This window comes from Centropristis striata, chromosome 23, assembly GCF_030273125.1.
Source record: "Centropristis striata isolate RG_2023a ecotype Rhode Island chromosome 23, C.striata_1.0, whole genome shotgun sequence".
NCBI lineage: Eukaryota > Metazoa > Chordata > Actinopteri > Perciformes > Serranidae > Centropristis > Centropristis striata.
In genome coordinates this window covers 8,157,328-8,178,062 of record NC_081539.1, presented here as the reverse complement: position 1 = coordinate 8,178,062, position 20,735 = coordinate 8,157,328, and positions in this window count along the sequence as shown.

Sequence of the window (20,735 nt, the reverse complement as noted above, 5' to 3'; positions counted from 1 at the left end):
CTTCAGGGCATCCTGTCACTGTGGATTTATTTAAAGAGGCACATTGGCCCCTTTGTGGCAATTATCGCTTTCACCATTTACTCTTTGTGAGTCTATTAGGATAACTGACCACATTCCAAGCTCAGCAGCTGATTGTAATAAGAGTTGCCACGTTTTCCTTAAAAACCCAGGGAGCCTTTAACACGTCACGGATAACATTGTTTAACATTGAGGCCATGCAATACATAAATGTTTTATAACATATGTGTTTATGTCACAAACTAACACGTTTAATTTGAAAGCTAATCTGTCTCCACATGTTGTGCTGCACCGCAGCAGGGACACATAAGCTGCTCTATTAACACTTTTATATTAACAAATGACTGAATGTGAGATGTGGAAAGTGTCACATGTAGCAGCTAACCCCACAGGGAATACCAGACAGCAGCAGGTAGCTGTGAGCAGGAAATGGGGCTGTTAGTCAACTGTGCTGTACCTTTAACCAACCAGAACACAGACACACAAAGTTAGGAACCAATCATGGATGGATGGATTGATGGATTGATTACTTTATTTATCCCCGAAGGGAAATTTGGTTGTCACAGTAGTCCAGCATTTAAGTACAATAAAATACTATAGAATAAAATACTAAGGTAGAATAAAAATAAAAAAAACAATAGAAAAAACACAGAATAGAACAAGGACACTCAAGAAGTTAAAAAGAAGATCAGATTGTAGATAAGGTACAGTGGCAATATGATGGCAATTATACTGTTGATATGATGGTAATAATCTTATAGTGACTAGACAGTATATAATATATAATATAATAGTAATAATATGATAGAATAAAAATAAAATAATATAATAATATATAATAGTAATAATAATAAAAGTAAGGCCAGGCCAGTATAATAACAATAGTAGTATATCACAGTATATAGTAATAATAGTAATGGCATCAACAGTATATATAATAATAATAATAATAATAATAATAATTATAATAGTAGTAGTAGTAGTAGTAGTAGTAGTAGTAGTAGGGGTTATCCCATCTTCTTTTAATTTATTTTTAATTTAATTTTGTTTTGTTTTGTTTTTGTTTCTTTTTTACCTTTGTCAATTCTGTATTTTTTTGCACTTTTTTGCACTTTTTATGTGAAGCACTTTGGTGCGGCTCAGCCGTCTGTAAATGCGCTATATAAATAAATTTGACTTTGACTAATAATAATAATAACATAGCAATGGGTCATATATTTAGCCTGTGCAGGGTGCTAAACACAATGATTTAATTTTTTTCTTAGGACACAAAAAATGAACTAAAACTCAGTAGGTCACATTCACAAGCGGTGTCTGCTGGATATATAAATGTGCTTTTATTTATTTATTTATTTTCTTTTTTGCAAACAAGCAAGGTTTCGCTGCTGACCAAGGATTATAACTGGTGACCAAGAAGCTAACAACCCTCTGGCACTGCTCGTGGTTGCTTTTAGGACCAATGTTGTGGCTTTAACTTTCAAAAAGTTTCAACATTTAAAAGAGATGTTGGTGCATGGTCTTTATTGATCCAATTAAAGAATAAAGACATTTTATGCAGGCAATATGAAAAGGAACTTGCCTTTACTCCAAAGTGAAACAACTTCATTAAAACAATATTTATTGAGATTTTTTTGACTCCCGTTGCCAAACTTAAAACTTCTTTTTCTCCTGACAGTGTGACAGATTATCAAAAAATGTCTTCAAGGCAGAACATTAATCTCCCAGAATGAGTGTTTTTGGCAGTGGGGTTTTATGGGAAGAGACAAATTCTGATGTTCTCAGGATACAATGGTTAGCCTGGCAAAAGGGGAGTGAATAGAAAAAAAATAAATTAATGGTGTATACCAAAATTTAACGCTCACTTGTTAAAAAAATCAACGACAACACATATATTTACATATATTTTTACAAAAGGTAAGCTAAGGTAGAGAATATGCGATATCCATCCATCCATTTCCCTCCGCTTATCCGGGGCCGGGTCGCGAGGTCAGCAGGTTAAGCAAGTAAAAATAAAGAAAATTAAATTTACTGTAAATTTACAGTAATTTACTGGCAGCTGCCAACTGGCAACTTTTTTTCTCCATTTTTTTCACAGTATTTTAGACATGTATGTGTAATGTGTATTAGTAGACATATATTTGCAGTATATTACCATATTCTTGTAATTTTACAACACAATACTGTTTGAGCAGTTTTGTCAATAGATAACTGAATATTTACTGTCCACTTTAAAACGTTTCACTGTTAATTTACAGTAAATGTCTCTAAATATTAGCCTTCTCTGAAAGTACTCTCACTACAATACATAGCATGTCAATGTGACATCAATACGGTAGAATACTGTTCAGATTTCACTGTAAATTTGCATTAAAAGTTTTTACGGCGTCATATCACCTTGCAAAACACGAAAAGTGCTTTTTTTGTTTTCTATTCCTGAGAATGCATGAGATTGTCTTACTTTTTTGGCTTGCATAGATCCAGACACTTGTCCACAGGCACATCTCTCTCAACGTGACAAATTGCAGCAATTACTCTGATGAAGTTCAAGGATGACACCATTATGATGATGTAATAATGAGCCCAGCCCACCTGACAGCTTCTAATAGGAAAGTGCCGAAGGACATTTGGGTGATGAATGAGTATACCTCCTTGTGTGTTGCCTTTTTTTTTTTTGTCAAACTCAACTCTCACCTGGATCTAAATAAACCTTCCCTCCGGGGGTTCAAAAGTCCAAAAAGCTCACGTCTGGGATGAAAAAACAAAACGGCCAAAAAAGTAATATCCTGTCTGGGGCTACCTTTTAGATTGTGAGATGAGATTAATGCCTATCTGTTAAATTGGATTTGAAGTATCTTAACTGTGTAAAGACTGTCCTTTGATGCAGTCAGATTGAGTTAGCAAGTAGCAACAATGCATGGATATAGTAGCATATGGGTACATGATATAATTTAGATATTAATTTAGATAAAAATACATTCTGAGGGTTATCTAGTGATCTGAAACTACAGACCATGAGAAGTTATGTAAAGTAGAACAGCCCCTACTATGACTATAATGTCTCAGCGGCACTAAAATCCCTCATAGACTCAAATGCTCAAATTATAACAATTCATCTTGTGCTCTTTAGACAGTTTGAGCTTATTGCTACCTGGAAATTTATTCACACAGCACCCTGCTTTGACCTACATACAGTCAAATAATCTTTCTCCGTGATCTATTTTCTCTCGCTGTTTTGTTTTGTTTGTTTTCCATCTTCCATCTTTCTTTTCATCTCCGCATTACTGTGCAAAGAAAATACTCAAACGGGCTCGTGTTCTACTCGCTTTGCCCGGAAATGTCGAATCCAACAGCTAAACCTCTGAAGTGTTTACCTTTACAGAACTCCACTCGCAATTACAATGATATCCCAAGTCCATTAGTCTTAAAGGTTTGCTTGGATTGTATTAGGAACACTTGAGAGCCCCTGCTGAGGACGGGCCCTGCAGGAACAGCTGAGAGTGTGGGCAAGGCAGCTGGTGGCCAACCTCCAGACCCCTGACTGCTTCTCTAATGGCCCTGTCGGCCGCCTCGCTGTCACGGCCCCGCAAAACAACCTCCCAGGGGAGAAGCGGCCGCAGTAATAAGAGAGAAATGTGTGTAAATATTCACCAAAAGGAGGGAGCCGGTGACAGCACATCAAATATGAATGGCCTGTCTACTGGTCCGCTAATGTGTTTGTTCATAAGTGAGCACATTAAGAGCGGGATGGTGTATGTGGGACGCTGTGAACTGCCTGAGGATTTCTATTTTCTTAGAGTGAGTAATGATTGGACATTGAAGAGATTATGATGTCGTGTTGCATTTGGGGCCCGCTTTATCAGTCTTTACTTATGTTTAAGAGCGGTACACTTTAAAACTAATGTGTTTTTGAAACCTCTGGTGTTGTATCTTTGTTTTATCTACTTGCAGTGTTATGTAGGAGTCTATCACAACGGACAGGAAGCCAACTTTGTAAGTGATCTGATGTGTTTTTCTCAACGTGGATTCGCTTAACTCAAAATCCGTGGAATAGCCACGGAATCACTCAAATTTCCGTGAAACTGACACGGATTTCGCTACAATGCAAGTTAATGACAGTCATATCCCGTGGCTATTCCAACATACAAAGTGATTATGTACATTCACTGAGTGAATATTTAGAAAATAAAACATATATTTCTCGCTAGAAATGTGATCAAAATCCATTTTTATGCAGAAACTAAGTCAAAATATTGATTTTTTCACTAAAAATTAGAGAACTGTCCGCCATGTTTTTTGTTCTGACCGCCGGGACCTTGAAAGTCACATGACTTGGGACAAACCAATAGGAAAAAATATCCATGGAATCCATGGAATCCATGGAATAGCCACGGAATCACTCCGTGGCTATTCCATGGATTTTGAGTTAAGTGAAACCGTGGCTATTTCACGGATTCCTGTGAGACCAGGTTAATTTTTTCTAGATGTAGAAAAAAGGAGGTGGTGGAAGAAGTGGAGTTCAATGCACATATTTACTCCACATGGTGTCGGATTCATCTCTCATGCAGCATTAATACAAGTACAAGGACATTGAGGCAATTTATACAGTTGTGGCTCAGTGGCAGGTAATTTGGATGCACAATTCACATTGTACTTACATGGTCAAGTTATCAGCACACATAATATAGTTCTTACTTTACAAGGAGTCTCTGGCTTGAAGCTGACTGTTACACACTCAGAAGGTCAGAATGGACCTTTAAACTTATAGCAAAGGACTTCGATTAAAATTAACAATAAAATATAAAAGAATATATATATATAAATGCACAGACAGAGAGATGTTTTACTTGTTGTCTGCTTCATTATTTGTCCAAAATTTGTCGTATCAACTGAGTATGCATGATCTGAACTGTGTGTGTGACATTGTGTTCAGTGAGCGGGGGTCGCGGACAACATGCATGTTAAATTGGGGGTCACGACTCAAAAAGGTGGAGAACTACTGGCCTACGGAACAGTGAAAATGGCGGGCCATCGGAACACTAAATATCAATACTTGGATCAATATAATATCGCCACTCAAAATATCGCGAAAGTGTACTGTATGTTTTTTTTCCCCACCTATAAATAACAGTAAGTCAAAGTTGCTTAGTACTGCAGTAAAACAAAAGCACATAGTTTGGAAGTCGGTGCAGCAGAGTGATGGTGGAGATCTCACAGGATACGGAGTGGGCTAACTCTCCCATCAAGTTTGATTTAAGACCATCCTGCCAGCATTTGAATGCACCACTCTAAACATTGGTCAAAAACAATCGATACTACTAACTGCATTACCCTACAAGAATAATACAATCAATGAATGCTATTTATCAATTTAGATATAAAGTCAAATGGGTAGAACTTCAAAAGTAGCTTGAAAGAAGGATCACGTGGAGGTTTAGCAGTGAGGTAATGTTTGCCTGGTTGCACTGTGACTCTCTTGGCATGCACGGTGCAGACACACAGAAGAAAAACTGCACTTATTTAACTGTGAAAGCTTCGTGAAATAGACAATGAGTTTTACTGCCTGTTTGGTCATCCAATCCACATTACTGGTGATTTCTGCTTAAATTAGATTTTTATGGCATGTGTGCATAACACACAAAGAGAGATGGTAAACAAAGAAAATTAGAACAAAAAGAAGAAGAAATTAAAAACTGAATGTGCTGCTCTGGGGCTTCACCTATAATATACCACAATGAAGAAGGAAGACAGTGTTACATCCTTAGAGACCCATATTGAAGAATGACAATATTATTCTTGTGATATTCTTGTTGTCAACTATGCACAATATGAAAACTGGTTTTACTGAACATTTATAGCAGAAAACTTGAGGTGATTTAGAAAAATCAGCATTTGTCCAGCAAATCACCGGACATATAAAATGTTCTTTCGTCTATTTCTTTGTTTAGCTGACAATCTAATACATTGTATGCACAGTGTAAAATAATGCATAATATTTAATATTATTTGAGGTTATTTCTCTTGTAAGGCAGTCTAGAGTACCTTTGCATAGTATTATTGGTGCGTAATCGGCAAGAAAGTCTGGTTGCAGACCTGCACTGCCAGGACCGGAGGTTGATTCAAAGCCTTTCAAAATAAAAGCGAACATACAGAGAGCACATATATATATATATATATATATATATATATATATTTCTTGTTTCAAAATTAATTTGTAGTGCAGACTAAACTGACAGCTTTCCTTTTTTGCACATTAAATTAAAAATACTGGAGTAAAATAATGCATGTTTTGAGTAGGCTACTAATTTTTTTTAGGGGATCATAACAATAGCTGTATATACAGTTTGCATTGATTATCAGTAGAATAGCCCTAGGAGTGGTCATAACGTTTTGTATTTTACATATATATATATATATATATATATATATATATATTTTGTTTGGTTTTTATCTTGATATTTTCTTGCGTTTTTCAACTTATCCAGTTGAATTGGAAAGATATACATTTTTTAAATCTTTTTAATTGAACACATCAGTACACATAAACATTTTCACAATGTATACATAAAATAAAGACCCAAGAAATAAACAAGGGGAACAAAAAATGCATGCTTCCCGAATGCTCGCTTTTATTTTGAAAGGCTTTGAATCAACTTCCGGTCCTGACAGTGCAGGTCTGTAACCAGACCCCTCTCGTAGTTGGTGAATAATCCGCATATGATATATAATCAGAAATCTACTACAGTACATTGGCTCCCATGTCGGTAATTTGTGAATTTTCCCCCTTCAGAATCGGTATCAGAAATCTCAAAAATCCTATATGTGTCAGCCCTGGGATCATCCATTTATTGTCACTGAGATGAATGTTATTCTCATGATCCATGGGTTTCCTACTGACAATATTGACAATTGCACCATAATCACAGTATATTAAAGTATTTTCATTAAAAGTACATGACATAGAAACATAAACACCTAAGATGAATCAGTCATTTTTAAATGTGCAGCATTGTAGACATCTCCCTGTTTATTGTACATATTGCATAGAGCATCATACCACCACTGCCCTCATGCCAGAAAACAATTGTGCTGTCAGCAGAAACACTCCTTACACCTCATTGCTTCCATCTGCACTGAAACTCTGGCAGTTTGCTTAACATACAGATGCCAGATGCAGGCATTATTGCTGGAATGGTGCTGCACCTGTTCAAAGATTTGTTTGGAAGTTTATACCTTCAGATATCTGTGCACCTTAAAAAAAACTGAGGGTTTGCATGTGCAGCACAGATCTAAAGTGAAAATAGCATAAATCACAGACTCATAAAGTCTGTCTTTAGTGTGATTTTAGGTTTAGATTTTAGCATATTTCTCATTCTTCATATAGTGCTGCAGGAGGTGTCCCTCAGAAATTAAGATAAAATCATGCAATCTCAACAAATCAAGAGGTAACATTGATTTATAAATGGCAATTGTCAAGATGTGTGATGTGAATCACATTTGGCATCGTAATATGACAGAAAAGAAAAAAATATCAATAAAAGGCAACACTTAACTTGAAGGGGAATGCATAAGACTGACATGACATCTGTCATTCAGATGAAGGAGGCTGTATGCATGCTTATGAATGCTGTCATTAAGTGTCATTCTGGCACCTTAAATGCAAAGTTGACATTGTTTGAGATGGCTGAATCCATCACAGCAAATAAAAAAAGGGGAAAACTGATCCCCATAATACACTTAGTATAGTACACTTAAGTTTTTGACTAAGGTATTTACAAATCAGTATCATAATCTGTTTAACTACTTCCTTACTTCCTGTTTGAACATATTATATTACATTACATGTCATTTAGCTGACGCTTTTGTCCAAAGCAACTTACAAGAAGTGCATTCAACCTGATGGTACTAGCCTTAGAACACAGGAACCAAGTAAGTACATAGGTCTGCATGTGACATGGCTGTAGCGCGAAACATTTTTTTTTTTAACTTTAGTCAAATCAAGTCAAGTCAAAGTTTATAGAGCACATTTAAAAACAACCTTAGTTCACTAAAGTGCTTTACAGTTATTAAAATACAATAACCATCATACACAAATAGTTATAAATAAAAACAATGAAAACAATAAAATACTAAAAACAGTAAAACAATAACATAATAATAAAAACTCAATCCAAAAGAGATAGAGATAAAAAATAAAAACAAAAGGGTAAAAAAGCCAAGGATTCTGTGTTCTTGTTCCAAACAATGTCAACTTTACATTCAAGGTGACATAATTGACCAAATGACACTTAATAACAACATTCATAAGCATGCATAAAGCCTCCTTCATCTGAATAACTGTTGACAAGTCATTCTTATGCATACCCCTTCAACTAAAGTGTTACCCAATAAAAACATACAAAATAAATGATTATGCAATAAATAAATGAACGACTTATACATACAAATGCACACTTTCTGCTGTATTAAACTGTAATTGATACAGCGGCGTCATATTTTACCATATATTTGATCATACCAATATCGAATAAATCCCCAGTCTCACTTGTATCACGTTCAAGGATGTCAGTCTGCATTTTCTGTCAATCTGTGTACTCGAATCACATCAGAGGAAAATAAAAATGTGTGCTTTAGACCTTGGTGGTTATCTGTGTTGCCTTTGAGTCATATGCTGTTAGGAATAAGAACTACTGCTTTCCCCTGATTGAGCACAGCACCGCGGGGGTTTTACTTGATAACGGCGGGGATTTTATCACAGGACGCGATATTCATCAGCTGCTCCAACATGCATTTATTATGCAACATTGGTTCTGCAACATTTCTCTTTGTCAAGATGGGTTGGATAAAATAGGTGCTGTATTTTTAAAGACTCGCTGATAGATCTCCAAATTACCCTCGTTTAATTCCTTACATTACATTAAAAATTCCGCTTAAACGATAAAAACTTTCCAGGGATGGGATTCATTAATGTTGCACCATATACTGAAACGAAACAACCCTATTATTTGGATTTCCCAACTCTTGAATATAAATGATATGATAAGCACAACTAAATGCCTGACAGGTAGTATATCTCCCCTAATTGGAGGCATTTGAAGATGTGACTCTTTTTATCTCCTACTAGTGATTACAAGCATGCTCTGCCCTAATCCATTGACTTTAAAATATCCCTTTAAGAGGGTAAGAAGATGAATGTTTATTGCCAGTAATCCCTGACTATGATATATGGGTGCTGCCATTCCCTCGTTTCCCCCAAAACCTTGCATGCAAACCACCATTCAAGCACGCTGTTGAGATTGCCCTGTCCTGCTTAAATGAATCTTTTTTTTTTCTCTTCTTCAATAGGTGTCAAACAATGTTTTCACCTTCATAAAGTATTCCTTATGTCGACATTGACACCCTCTTAGAGGAGCATCAAGGCTATGTCCGGGTTAGCTGTCACCAAAGTGTAAAGGATGTCATAGTAATCTCTTTATCGCCATGGTAGCCACATGACTCCGTTACAGGAAATGGCTGAGTGTACTGTACGTATTTCACTCCTGTACAAATTAGATGTCCTGATTTATTGAGGCCTATGAGTAACCGTTGTATAAATCACCTCAGTTCACATCTTACTCCAACATAAAGATAGCAAGAATTTTCAACTCCTCGGGTCTGTGCAAACCATAAATCATTCTGCTTCTTCACTCCAGCCAGGGTTGGAAGGTTATCTTCACAGAGAAACTCCCAACGGGTCCTCAAGACAACTATGCAACATATTAACACTGAAAACATCTTTAAACAAGCAGCATTTTAAATTAGATTTAGAATGTGCTGTGTCAAATATGCTGAGCAACTGAATTCTTATTTTCAGTAACGCTTTATATTAAGGTCCTTGTAATAACCATTAATTAACAAGTAATAAGGCATTGTTCTCGCTTTAAATCCCTTTAGCTGCAAAAAGCATAGTGAACTGTTAACAGGTGCATAGTTAACTTATAATAGATGAGCAATAAAGTATATTTTAATATCAATAAGCAAACAAAAGATTAATAAAGGCATGGCAAAGACATAATGGGTGGGTTATGGGTGTTTGAAATGCTATTTTGTAGAATTATAAGATACTCATGAGGCTTTTATTAATGTTCTTATTATACATCTCTTATAGCCTGCTATTAGCTGTATTATAATGCCATTATTAACACTTATATAGGCCTATAAACAAACAGTAATGTTAATAAGCATCTTGTAAGGACTTACAAGGGCCTTATTACTTGTTCATTAATGGTTATTACAAGGACCTTAATATAAAGCGTTACCTTATTTCTTGTGTTCTTTAATATTTACATGTAGTTTGTTTCAAGACAGTTTAAGCTATCATAAAAAAAATATTTTTTCCTTGCATGCACCCACCATCACACCTAGGGATTTTTTTGCCTCCGAGTCATTTGATTTTGAGTATCTGCCGATACCGAGTCCCGATCCGATACTTCTACAATACATAAAAAAAATGAAGAACAGCGAAGAAACAGATCCAGGATGTGCCTTTTTTATTTAATCATTTAACACACATTCTTTGAGCACTTCTTTGAGGTAGCTTGAACAATCAAGTTATAATTACAAATAAAAAATTTCACCTTGTACTTTAGTGCAACAGAATATTTTAAATAAAAATGTCAAACATAAAAATGAACAGCAGCTCAACTTAAAATACCTGGCAGGCATGTAAATAAAAGTGCCACAGTGTTATAAAGTAAGGCCAGGAATGTGCTTGCCACCTCTTGAAATTCCCAGTTTAGATACCACACAGTTTGCAATCGCAGTGCTATTTTCGTTCACTTACTGCAGACATATTCACGCGTCTGTTTAAACTGCTGCCATGTAGTCGTTTTTTTCCTTCTTCTCTTCTTCTTCTTCTTGTAATGGCAGCGCCACCAACTTTAAGGTGCATTAGCGCCACCTAGGTTGGAGTGTGTGAACTTCTGCTTCGCTTATTGACATGCAGCCTGCAGTAAAATGATATCATGCTGAATATACATATACCCAGTGGCTGTTCTACACAGGGGCCTACAGGGGCCACTGCCCCTGTGAAGAAGCCCTTGGCCCCTGCAGTGGCCCCTGTGTCAAATTAATAATAAAATTATCAATGATGAATGACGGAACAATTCTTACCTATTTTTTGTTCAAACAATATCTCATTGAACCCAGAATTGTGCAATATGAAAAAAGATCATTCTTACTGTACTGCACTTTCAAAATAAAAAAAATAATTGTGCACAAAAATGAGAAATGTCATTGTCGTACAAAAATAGTTGTTATTGTTGGTAAGTCTCATTGTTTCAATCAATGTATTTGTATCTTCCAAATATACTTAAATTAGATTTTTAAATAACCTAAAATAAAAGGGTTTGAATGCTAAAATATGATCTTTGGCGTTTTTTAATGTGCCCCTCTGATTAAACACTGGCCCCTGCTTGGCCCCCACAGTAAAACTGGTCTAGAACCGCCACTGCATATATCCGATCCCTGATTGGGACATACTGTCCGATTCCGATCGAGTCTGAAACCACGTGATTGGCCCCGATTTCTGATCACGTGATCGGATCGGGACATCCCTAATCACACCCTTACTGGCTGCAACACATCAAACTTCTTCTTCATGTGTTGCATTGCCTCTACTGAGTGAGTCAATGATGTGATCCACTCTTACAAAGCATGACAAATTTTTAAGACATCTGTTTTAGTTTGGGATTATTTCTTTTTTAATCACTATTTCTTAATCCCCCATCTAACTGTCCAGCCACTTTATTAGGTACACCTGTAACCACGCGTTACAACCATGCAGCAGAGCGTCTCTGATGGAACAACATGTCCAACCTTGAAGCAGAAGAAGATCACAAGGCCACTTTATTAGGTACACACTTCACATAGTAAAGATGCTGGTGAGTTTATATATTCATTATTTTTTCAACGGAGCCAGGAGACACACTGAAAGACAACAAGTAAATATATATATAAAACTAGTAGAGTGCATGATGTTGTTGCAGTGTTAATGTTCTGACATTAGGAATGACCATTTGGATTTTTTCCCAGTCAGGAACTTGTTTTTGTTTTCAATTGTTCCATCAGAGGTTGAATAGAGCAAAAATGCCAAATAACACAGTGTTAACTAAATAAATAATTTTTAGTGTATGGAACCCATGATCTGCAACCAATCCAAGATGTAAAGGGTTCTTCCATGGACTAATTGGACATGGATTAAAACGGTTGACTAGTTTGTCCATAATCCCGCTAACAAAGGAGGAAACAATTCAACCAAACCAAACAAACACAGCAGTTTTGACAAAGGTAAGTTTAAGACATCATATATAAAGCAAAATAAATGGTTATTCAAGTCTTTTTTTGTTTGTTTCTTCTCTCATTAATTCAACGTGTTCTAAAAACCTCCTGCAGAGACAAATAAGATATCTTATGAAACAGATTTAAGGAACAAGGAGCGAAATAAATCATAATTTTTCCAACTTCAAACCACTTCCACTCCATCACAAGTAATATGTGCTGTTTGTACCTGATGCTTTTTACCCGTAACAACGATTTGAACCGTCCAAGGACACGTTGGACATTTGTGTCAGGATGTTGATGGACTTCTTGACTGAAGGTTGAGTTTGATCTTCAACCTTCCAAGCTTTTTGTGTCAATGTGTCTTTGGTTGTTAGGTTTAATTAACTTCTGAACATCAATACTGCAGTTACCAACCAGCTTTTGGGATTAAATCAATGGCTGAACTCTCATTTAAGACAAACTGTTCAGGTAAAACTGGACTTTTGAGATGTACCTCAAAAGCTTCTCCAAGGGGCCAATACATGATTACATTTTTTTTCTTTTTAATGAAAAGCTGGGGCCTTCATTATGCAGGACATGGGCATGTGTTTGCTCAAGGTCATTGAGAATATGAACTTTCCTTTTGAAGTCATGTTCAAATTGACTGGTGCCGGAGCAGGGAGTTGGCGCTCTGCTTCCTCGCTCTGGATCCCTTGAGAACCCACAGCAGTCATCTGCCAGATAGCTGAGGGCATTTAATCAAACCCTCCAAAACCAAACCACAATCACATGCACACACACACACACACACACACACACGCACAAAGACACACACACACACACACCTTTCCTTTTTGATTTTATAAAACGAAACACAAGAACTACACAATTCCACCAGTTGAAAACAATAAAACCACTGACATTTCTCATCCCACTTGGCAAGATGCTAATGCCGGCACCTTTATTTGGATTTCAACCAATTTCATTTTGACATCAGATAAGGATAAACAAGGCTCATTAGCATCACTCTAATTAGATCTCTGCCATGACTCTGTAATTAGCTCAAAAAAGCACTTCTCATATCTCCCAAGTTACATCAAAAGGAAATCTTTCTCAATTAGAATTCAGAGTCCCATGTAATTTTCCCTTTGTTTACCTTTTCTGAGTAACACTCTGCTTACTACATAGTGGTTGACAGCTCGCTTCCATAAGATTTCCATATTTTCCCGCCCACTAACTTGTGCTAACTTGCCTTTTTTTTTTTTTTTTTTTTTTTTTGGAGGCATGACACACTTTTGCAAAACACAAAATCCACCAGCAGACCTCACAGTGCACAAACAGCTCCAGTACCTGAAAATGTTAGTTTTGGCTTTCTTCCTGGAAAAAAAAGCAGTTGACAAAAAAATGTTGTCAACAACTTTTTTTTTTTTTGACTGACTGCAAAAACTGCAGCTTAATCTTAAACATGCATTATATAATTTCTACACCCTTTTAATTGTCAGGTCTTGTTGCTTTTCCAATGGCTCCATGCCTACTAAAAATTTAAACACAAAGCATTATATGCAGAAAAATGGCTTTGGTATTGTATAAATGTATAATGTGTAGTATGCATAATATATACCATGCTCTGATTGAAGCCCCCTGCAGTCGTCTAGGGCAACCTATGGATCGTGGCAGAGACTTTTGGCACAGATTTATGTTTGTTGCAAGTCAGTTCAAGATGCCCTACATTCTCTACTTCAGTATAGAATAATGTGTCCTGAATTTCATTAATTTGTCTTTGAAGTTGAAGTTAGATAAATTATTTTTGATAAGCTTAATTACCACCTTTGCCAGCTACAGCAGTTGGGAAATCGGCCCTGGATTGAATAAGACCTATTTCCAACATCCCAGATAGTTTTGATCCACATGTATTATCCTTAGATTGTCCGTTTTCTATCTTAAATCTCTTTTTGTTTTCTGTCATGTGAGGCCTCGAGGAATAAAGGATCTTTGAGTGACCCGCTCCATTAATGTAGAATTATTCTGTCACTCAAGTCTGCTTCGCCTTGCCATAGACATGTCATGGTTTTCAGACGTTGGTCCCAGGGCATACACACTAAAGCTGTCACAAAATGATTTGTCGAGAAAGGCTTTTTAAATATGAAGTGCCCAGCAATATTTAGGAGGACCGGGCTACATCAGTCAATGACATATCACCCAAAGTGGATGGTGGCAAGACTTGACATTTGTCAGAAGGCTATATATTAATTCCTTCTGTGTAATTTTACACGTAACAATGCTTACGTCCATTTTCGACTCGTCAGAATTCACAGCCAGTCTCCCATGTGCTCCAGTCCTTGTCGTGACTGACAGCGTCGATTGACCTGAGGAGTCTACTCACCGCCATATGTTTCCAATGCCATTTGTCAGCTGCTTGTTCTCACCTGACAGAGAGGAGCTTCACCGGGTGTACCACACATGTGGGTTCACGCTATCCTCACAGATCGAAGCGGTAGGAGTACGGCGACAACAACATGCTTCCCGACTGAGTTTTCCCTGCGACCGCGTCCAGCTGTGTTTGATGGGGCACTTGGCCAAGCCACAGGCTCCACCATGAGGGATTAAAGCTGGCACGCTGCAGGGCTGGGAATGTGTTCTACTGGCAAGAGGGGAAAGTCATTTTTTTTAATGTCAGCAAATCATGATTATTGCTGCCAGTAAACAGTGGATAGTATCTGTTAGGATGTCCGAATGTCTTTTCTGTCTTTGGAAAAAATTACATATTCCTTAAGAGGCTCAGCAGCTATTTTTTTAAAATAAAAAATGGTAACCTTTCAACACATACAGTATGTGAGTACCCTCACCTCTCTGGACCCCAAGTGATTCGATTTGATGCATCCAATTTTCGTTTTTTTCCATTTATTTTATTAAGGTATTTTTTTGTTTTTTTTAGGGCCGGGACTCGATTACAAAAAAATAATCTAATTAATTAGAGACTTTGTAATTAATTAATCGAAATTAATCGCATTTTAATTGCATATAAATATTTGACCTGAGAACAGTGAGAAGTAATTTTTTTCACATGGATTTTTAGTATATCATTGAATAATGACTGAATACATAAGCCTAAGCAACAAAAATATTGTTTATTTTTGTTCAAGTCCAACAGACCAGTGCAATTTTTGCCATTAAGTGTAGCAATAGCATATTTAGAAATATAGTACATTTCAGAAATTCAGGTAGCCTATAGGTAGGTAGACCTTCTGTAAACTAGAATACTTTGGTTTTTTAAGTAAAACACAATCCACGCTAGCTACCACACTAGCCGCTAGCTGCTATATGTTTAGCATTGAGGTGATACTTGAGGCTCGATGTGCTGCGGTGATATGCGAATCCCTTGTTGCATAGCAACACAACCATGCTCTTATCGACGCTTCCATCAGATTTTATTAAAATTACTGCAAAATATATGTTTTGTTGATTGACTTATTGATCGTTTCAGTACTAAATATAATCAGATATTGTATTAAAAACATGTGCTATTCATGGTCCATTTACCATCAGTTATCCAGCAGATAAAGCATTGGAAGAAACCAACAAACCAACCAACTAACTAACCATTTCTGAAAAGAAATAAATAAGTTAAAAGAGAATTCTGAAATAAAAGTAATCCCAGCTGCTTGCTTTTGTTTTCTCACTGTTTTGATCACTCAACTGAAGACATGCTGTTATGTTTAAATCCAATAAATGGACTTGGTCACACAGTACAATTTAATGGCAATGATAGCAAGACGCAATTATATGGGGCAAGTATATATAATCTATACTCATACCGAAGAATTCTGTGTTTCACATTCCCTGTCCATTTCAAGTGTGACCAATTCAATCTGATTTAATGACGCAGATGACTGTCTTATTAATATCTCCTATTACTCCCTGTCTCTTCACCACTCCACTGAAATCTTCAGGGGTTTGAGTAAGGATAAAAGAAAAATATATCTTGCGTGTGATGGCAAAATTGCCGGTCTCAGTGCTTCTCCCCACACAAATATTGCTGTCCTGTGCACAGTGCAAATCATAACTACCAGAGCAAAGTGAGTCACAGTGTCCTAAAAGCAACAATAAAATGAACGAGAAACATGTAATTCCAGATGCAAAGATTCTGTAGTGGCAGCGTCTATCATTTTGTTTCCAGCACTTGTAGAAAATGTAGAAAATCACCCACAGCCACAGTCACAGCTTTATTGTTGTTGGGGGAAAAACAAAAATAAAGTCAAAAACATAACCTCAGCTGACATTTCAGACTATGGTGTTGACAGATAACGTCACAGTGGCTGGAATAAAGTGGTGGGTGGTTCTATTGTACGATGGATTTTTTGGCATCATTTTAAATGTCATATTTGGGGTCAATAAGTTGGTCAAAACAATTCCAAACTGTTCTCCCCTCAAAGACATGAATATAGATTGTACACTGTAAAAAAAAAAAATATTATCTGTTTAATTTATAGTAAAATACTGGCAGCATACAGTGAGTGGCTTTTCTACTGTAAATTTAAATGTAAATAATAACAATAAATAATAATTCATTTTATTTAATAGGGCACCTTTCAAGGCACTCAAGGCCACCTTACAACATGAAAAAAACAAAAAAAAAAAAACAATGCAGAACATCATACACATCATACAATCTAAACAAATCAGAACATTTAAGAAATATCATCATATTTTATAAATATCAGCAAAAACTGTAATTTAGACTGAATAGTCCCTTTATTTTTAGGGTATTTGTGTCCTTGTGACAATATGGTGTTTCTCCTTTAATTTTACATGAAAAAACTATGTGTTTCCTACAATTTTAAAATGTTCTACTATTCCTTGACTGTAATTAAAAGCATATACTACAGGGACATTACATTTTTTCAATTTACGCGCTAATTCCGATAAATAGTTTTTTACAGTGTAAGTAGAGGCAGGGAAATACTAGCTATATTTACGTATTAAACTGTCTGCTACAATGCGTCCTTCTCCATCTTGCTGACGTAGAAGTGATTGACAGTGAAGCGAAGTTAGAGAGTGGGGCTCACGTCCCGTTGTGAAAACAAAAGTTTGCGATTTTTTAATTCGCCTGCATTGCTAATGTTCTTCCTTTTCAGGCTAAGTTTTGAACGTAACTTATGTAACTTACAGTAGTTATGTGATTCTTGTAAACTGCTTCACTTCTGACATTTACATTAATTTATTTACTGTAAAAACTGTCTTTTTTAAAGCCTTATCAGGATTTTTTTTGCCCTCAACCTAGGTCAGTGGTTTCATAACATAACTTCACAAAAACTGCAGCCATACATGTGCACAATAAACATTTATTCATTTATTTATTTAGTTATTTATTTAGTTATTATTAATTCTTCTTTTCGAACCGAAAAAAAATAAACAACATAAACTACAACAGTAGGCTAGATGCATATACATATTCATACACATACTCACATAGACACCATTAAACAGATGTACATAAACATATAAACATTTACACACATACAGTATATATAGCCCTATACATATACATGCGTCTGCCCCGTTTAAGTAATAAGATAGGTAATAACAATTCTGAACCCAAAAAATAGGCACAAAACCTGGACAAATCTGAGATTACTTAAAATAGTCAGTACCAAGACCAGAATCAATTACTTCAGTTCTGGAATAGATCAGATCAGACATGTTCAGACAATCAAGCAAACAAACCAGAACCAACCCTCAACCAAGTAAGAGCAGAAGAGCTGATTCCAGCAAGTCACGCCATTTGAATGCATAATTACAGCTAATTTCACAGCAGTCTATTAATGAGTGAATGCTAAAAGTACCAATACGCCCAAAAGCTATTGGATATTCATTTATAGGCCTACAGTATTTTCCTGCATCCAATTAGCACACCCCCTCCTGCGCCGAGGAGAGCCAAATTAAGAAAAATACAATGTATATGAGAGAAAATAAAACATAAAAAAGAGAGAAATAATTACAAGCCACAGGTGGAAAATACCAACACCTCAGGGTGTCTTCTGAAAACCTTGCAGAGTCACACTCGGTAGGCTTAGGCTAAGTAGATAACATGAGCGACTAATTCAGATTTCAAGCAAATCTAATGCTGCACATTTTTTTTATGTAAAGCCCACTATATTTTAATAAGTGAAGCAAACGGGATTTGTTACAAACAAACAATCAAAGCCTTAGACTCATGAATCAGACAAAATAAGCAGCATGCACTGATAGAATGTTAAAAAGAAAAGATCAAATAGGTTGTAATTGCTGTTTGAGACAAAAAGATTAAAAGATTTCCTGAGCTTGACTGTGTTTGAAATCACACCAAAAGTACAGAAAATTGTCAAATTATGTAATTGCACTATTTCCCATGTAAACAAAGTGGCAACTGTAGTCCAAAGATATGTTTGATAGAACAACAAAAGTGTTAGTTCTAATCCTTTTCGTACATATTTTTCCCCATACTTTATTCATTATACAGCAGAAACACATCCCCTGGTGTTTAATATATACTCTGTATGTGTTGACATGTGGCTTTATTATCTCTTTGTAATGTTTTTATGTTGTGTTCCTGCAGCAGTACAAGCTCAAACTCCAATCATAACACATACCATGTCCTGTATGACATAAAGTCATTTGCAGCTGCCACTGACAAGATGCCAATGTCCAAAGCTGCTTGCACTATAATGTATTAGTAGCCAGCAGGGAGCACGGGGGTGTTAGTTGTGGCTTGTGACTTGCTCTCAATCTAAGGCAACCCTGCTGTCAGAGAACACAGAGAAATGTTGGCAAGAGCATGTGGTCTAATACACAAAACTGTCAAAATGCTAACAGGCCTGGCACACTGTTTTGCCTCGGAGGCAGAATTATTCATTTTCTCCAGTTAAACATGAGCATATGAGTCTTCCCCAACCAAATCAGTGTCCCTTCTAAAGCTGAAGCGATGACTAAGAATATTAAAAAAAAGAGGAACAAAAATCAGCTCAGTCATCTTGAGATGGAGGCATGTGGTAAATAATTACTTTAGTGTACAGTGACAGCATACTCTATGGCAAAAAACACATGAATAATGTGTTTTCCGAGCCAAATGAAGACTAAATTACAACGATAATGGTTTACTGCCATCAAGTGTTGCAATTCGCTCTTGACATTTTAAAAGGGGCCATCACCCTTGTAGCTGTTTTGATAATCATTAATTTTAACCCCACAGCTGTCAATCTGTGTGTTTCTGTGCTGTATATTCATTATTTTTTAGCCGTCAAATATCAAGTCCAACTTTATAGGCTTTTGCTAATATATACACTCAATTAAAGCAGCACCTTAGCTGGAGTTCAGGGTAACGGTTAAATGGGGGGCTCGCCTTTGCTGCCTCACATTGGTGAGATGCTTCATTAAAGTGCCTATGATTTGCCGCTGTTGAGCTGTACAGCCCAGTGCAGGCAGAATCAATAATGCATTATTTATTTTCTTTGTCTCTAATTCAACTGGGATAAAAAAGTCAATAAATAACTACTGTTTGCAGTAAGTGGGGCTTCCATTTGCCTTGATTCCACTTATTGTTCCTTTTTTTAAATAATGTCCGCATGAGTAAATGTTTTAGGCATTTACTTGATATACCTTCTATTAGCAAGTAAGGATTTCCCCTGCAGATACAAACATTTAAAACTGAAGACTGTATTGTTGGATTTAATTAATATTGGTTTATAGAGGGCAATGTGGTGCAAAGCAGCACCTGGTCAGCAAAACTGTCATTGTTAGGTTCACATCGACGCAATTTGTGCACCCATGGGCATATTGGTCTGACAATGTGTGTAGTCAAGGGAATTAATGGTACATTGCTATCCAGAGGCAACAGAAATTATTTGCACCGTTGATCAGAAAAACAAACAAAATAATAAAAAACGGTCCAAAGTCAGTGGTACAGTATATTCCTGCTGTCTGTTTTATGGGGACAGATTGTCCACAATACACATACACTCTACTTGATGCACAGATTGCAGTTATATCAAGCGAGTCAGGTCATAAAACATGATTAATAGCAGATGGGTTGTGATTTCGTGAAATGATGCATTTTTAATGAGAGAAATATTAATTATGTTCTCTTCAATGTGAACATGGCAGAATCAGAGCTGAGCTTCTGATCCTAAACGTATGCTTCTGTTTATACCGAGAGTTTTTAGTTTAGCTGCATAAATGTCCCACAATATTTGCTGCAGGGGCATTGATGCACACATAGAAACTTTTAATTCACTGATATGACTACAGAGGCAGCTTTAAGTAATAGTTCATGCATACTCGCTGATTTCGGACTGTGTCAGAGCTGATCCATGCATCAGCAAACACACAGGGATGCATAGAAGCACTCTACCTGCCCAGTAAAATAGGTTATTGCTGCATTTGCT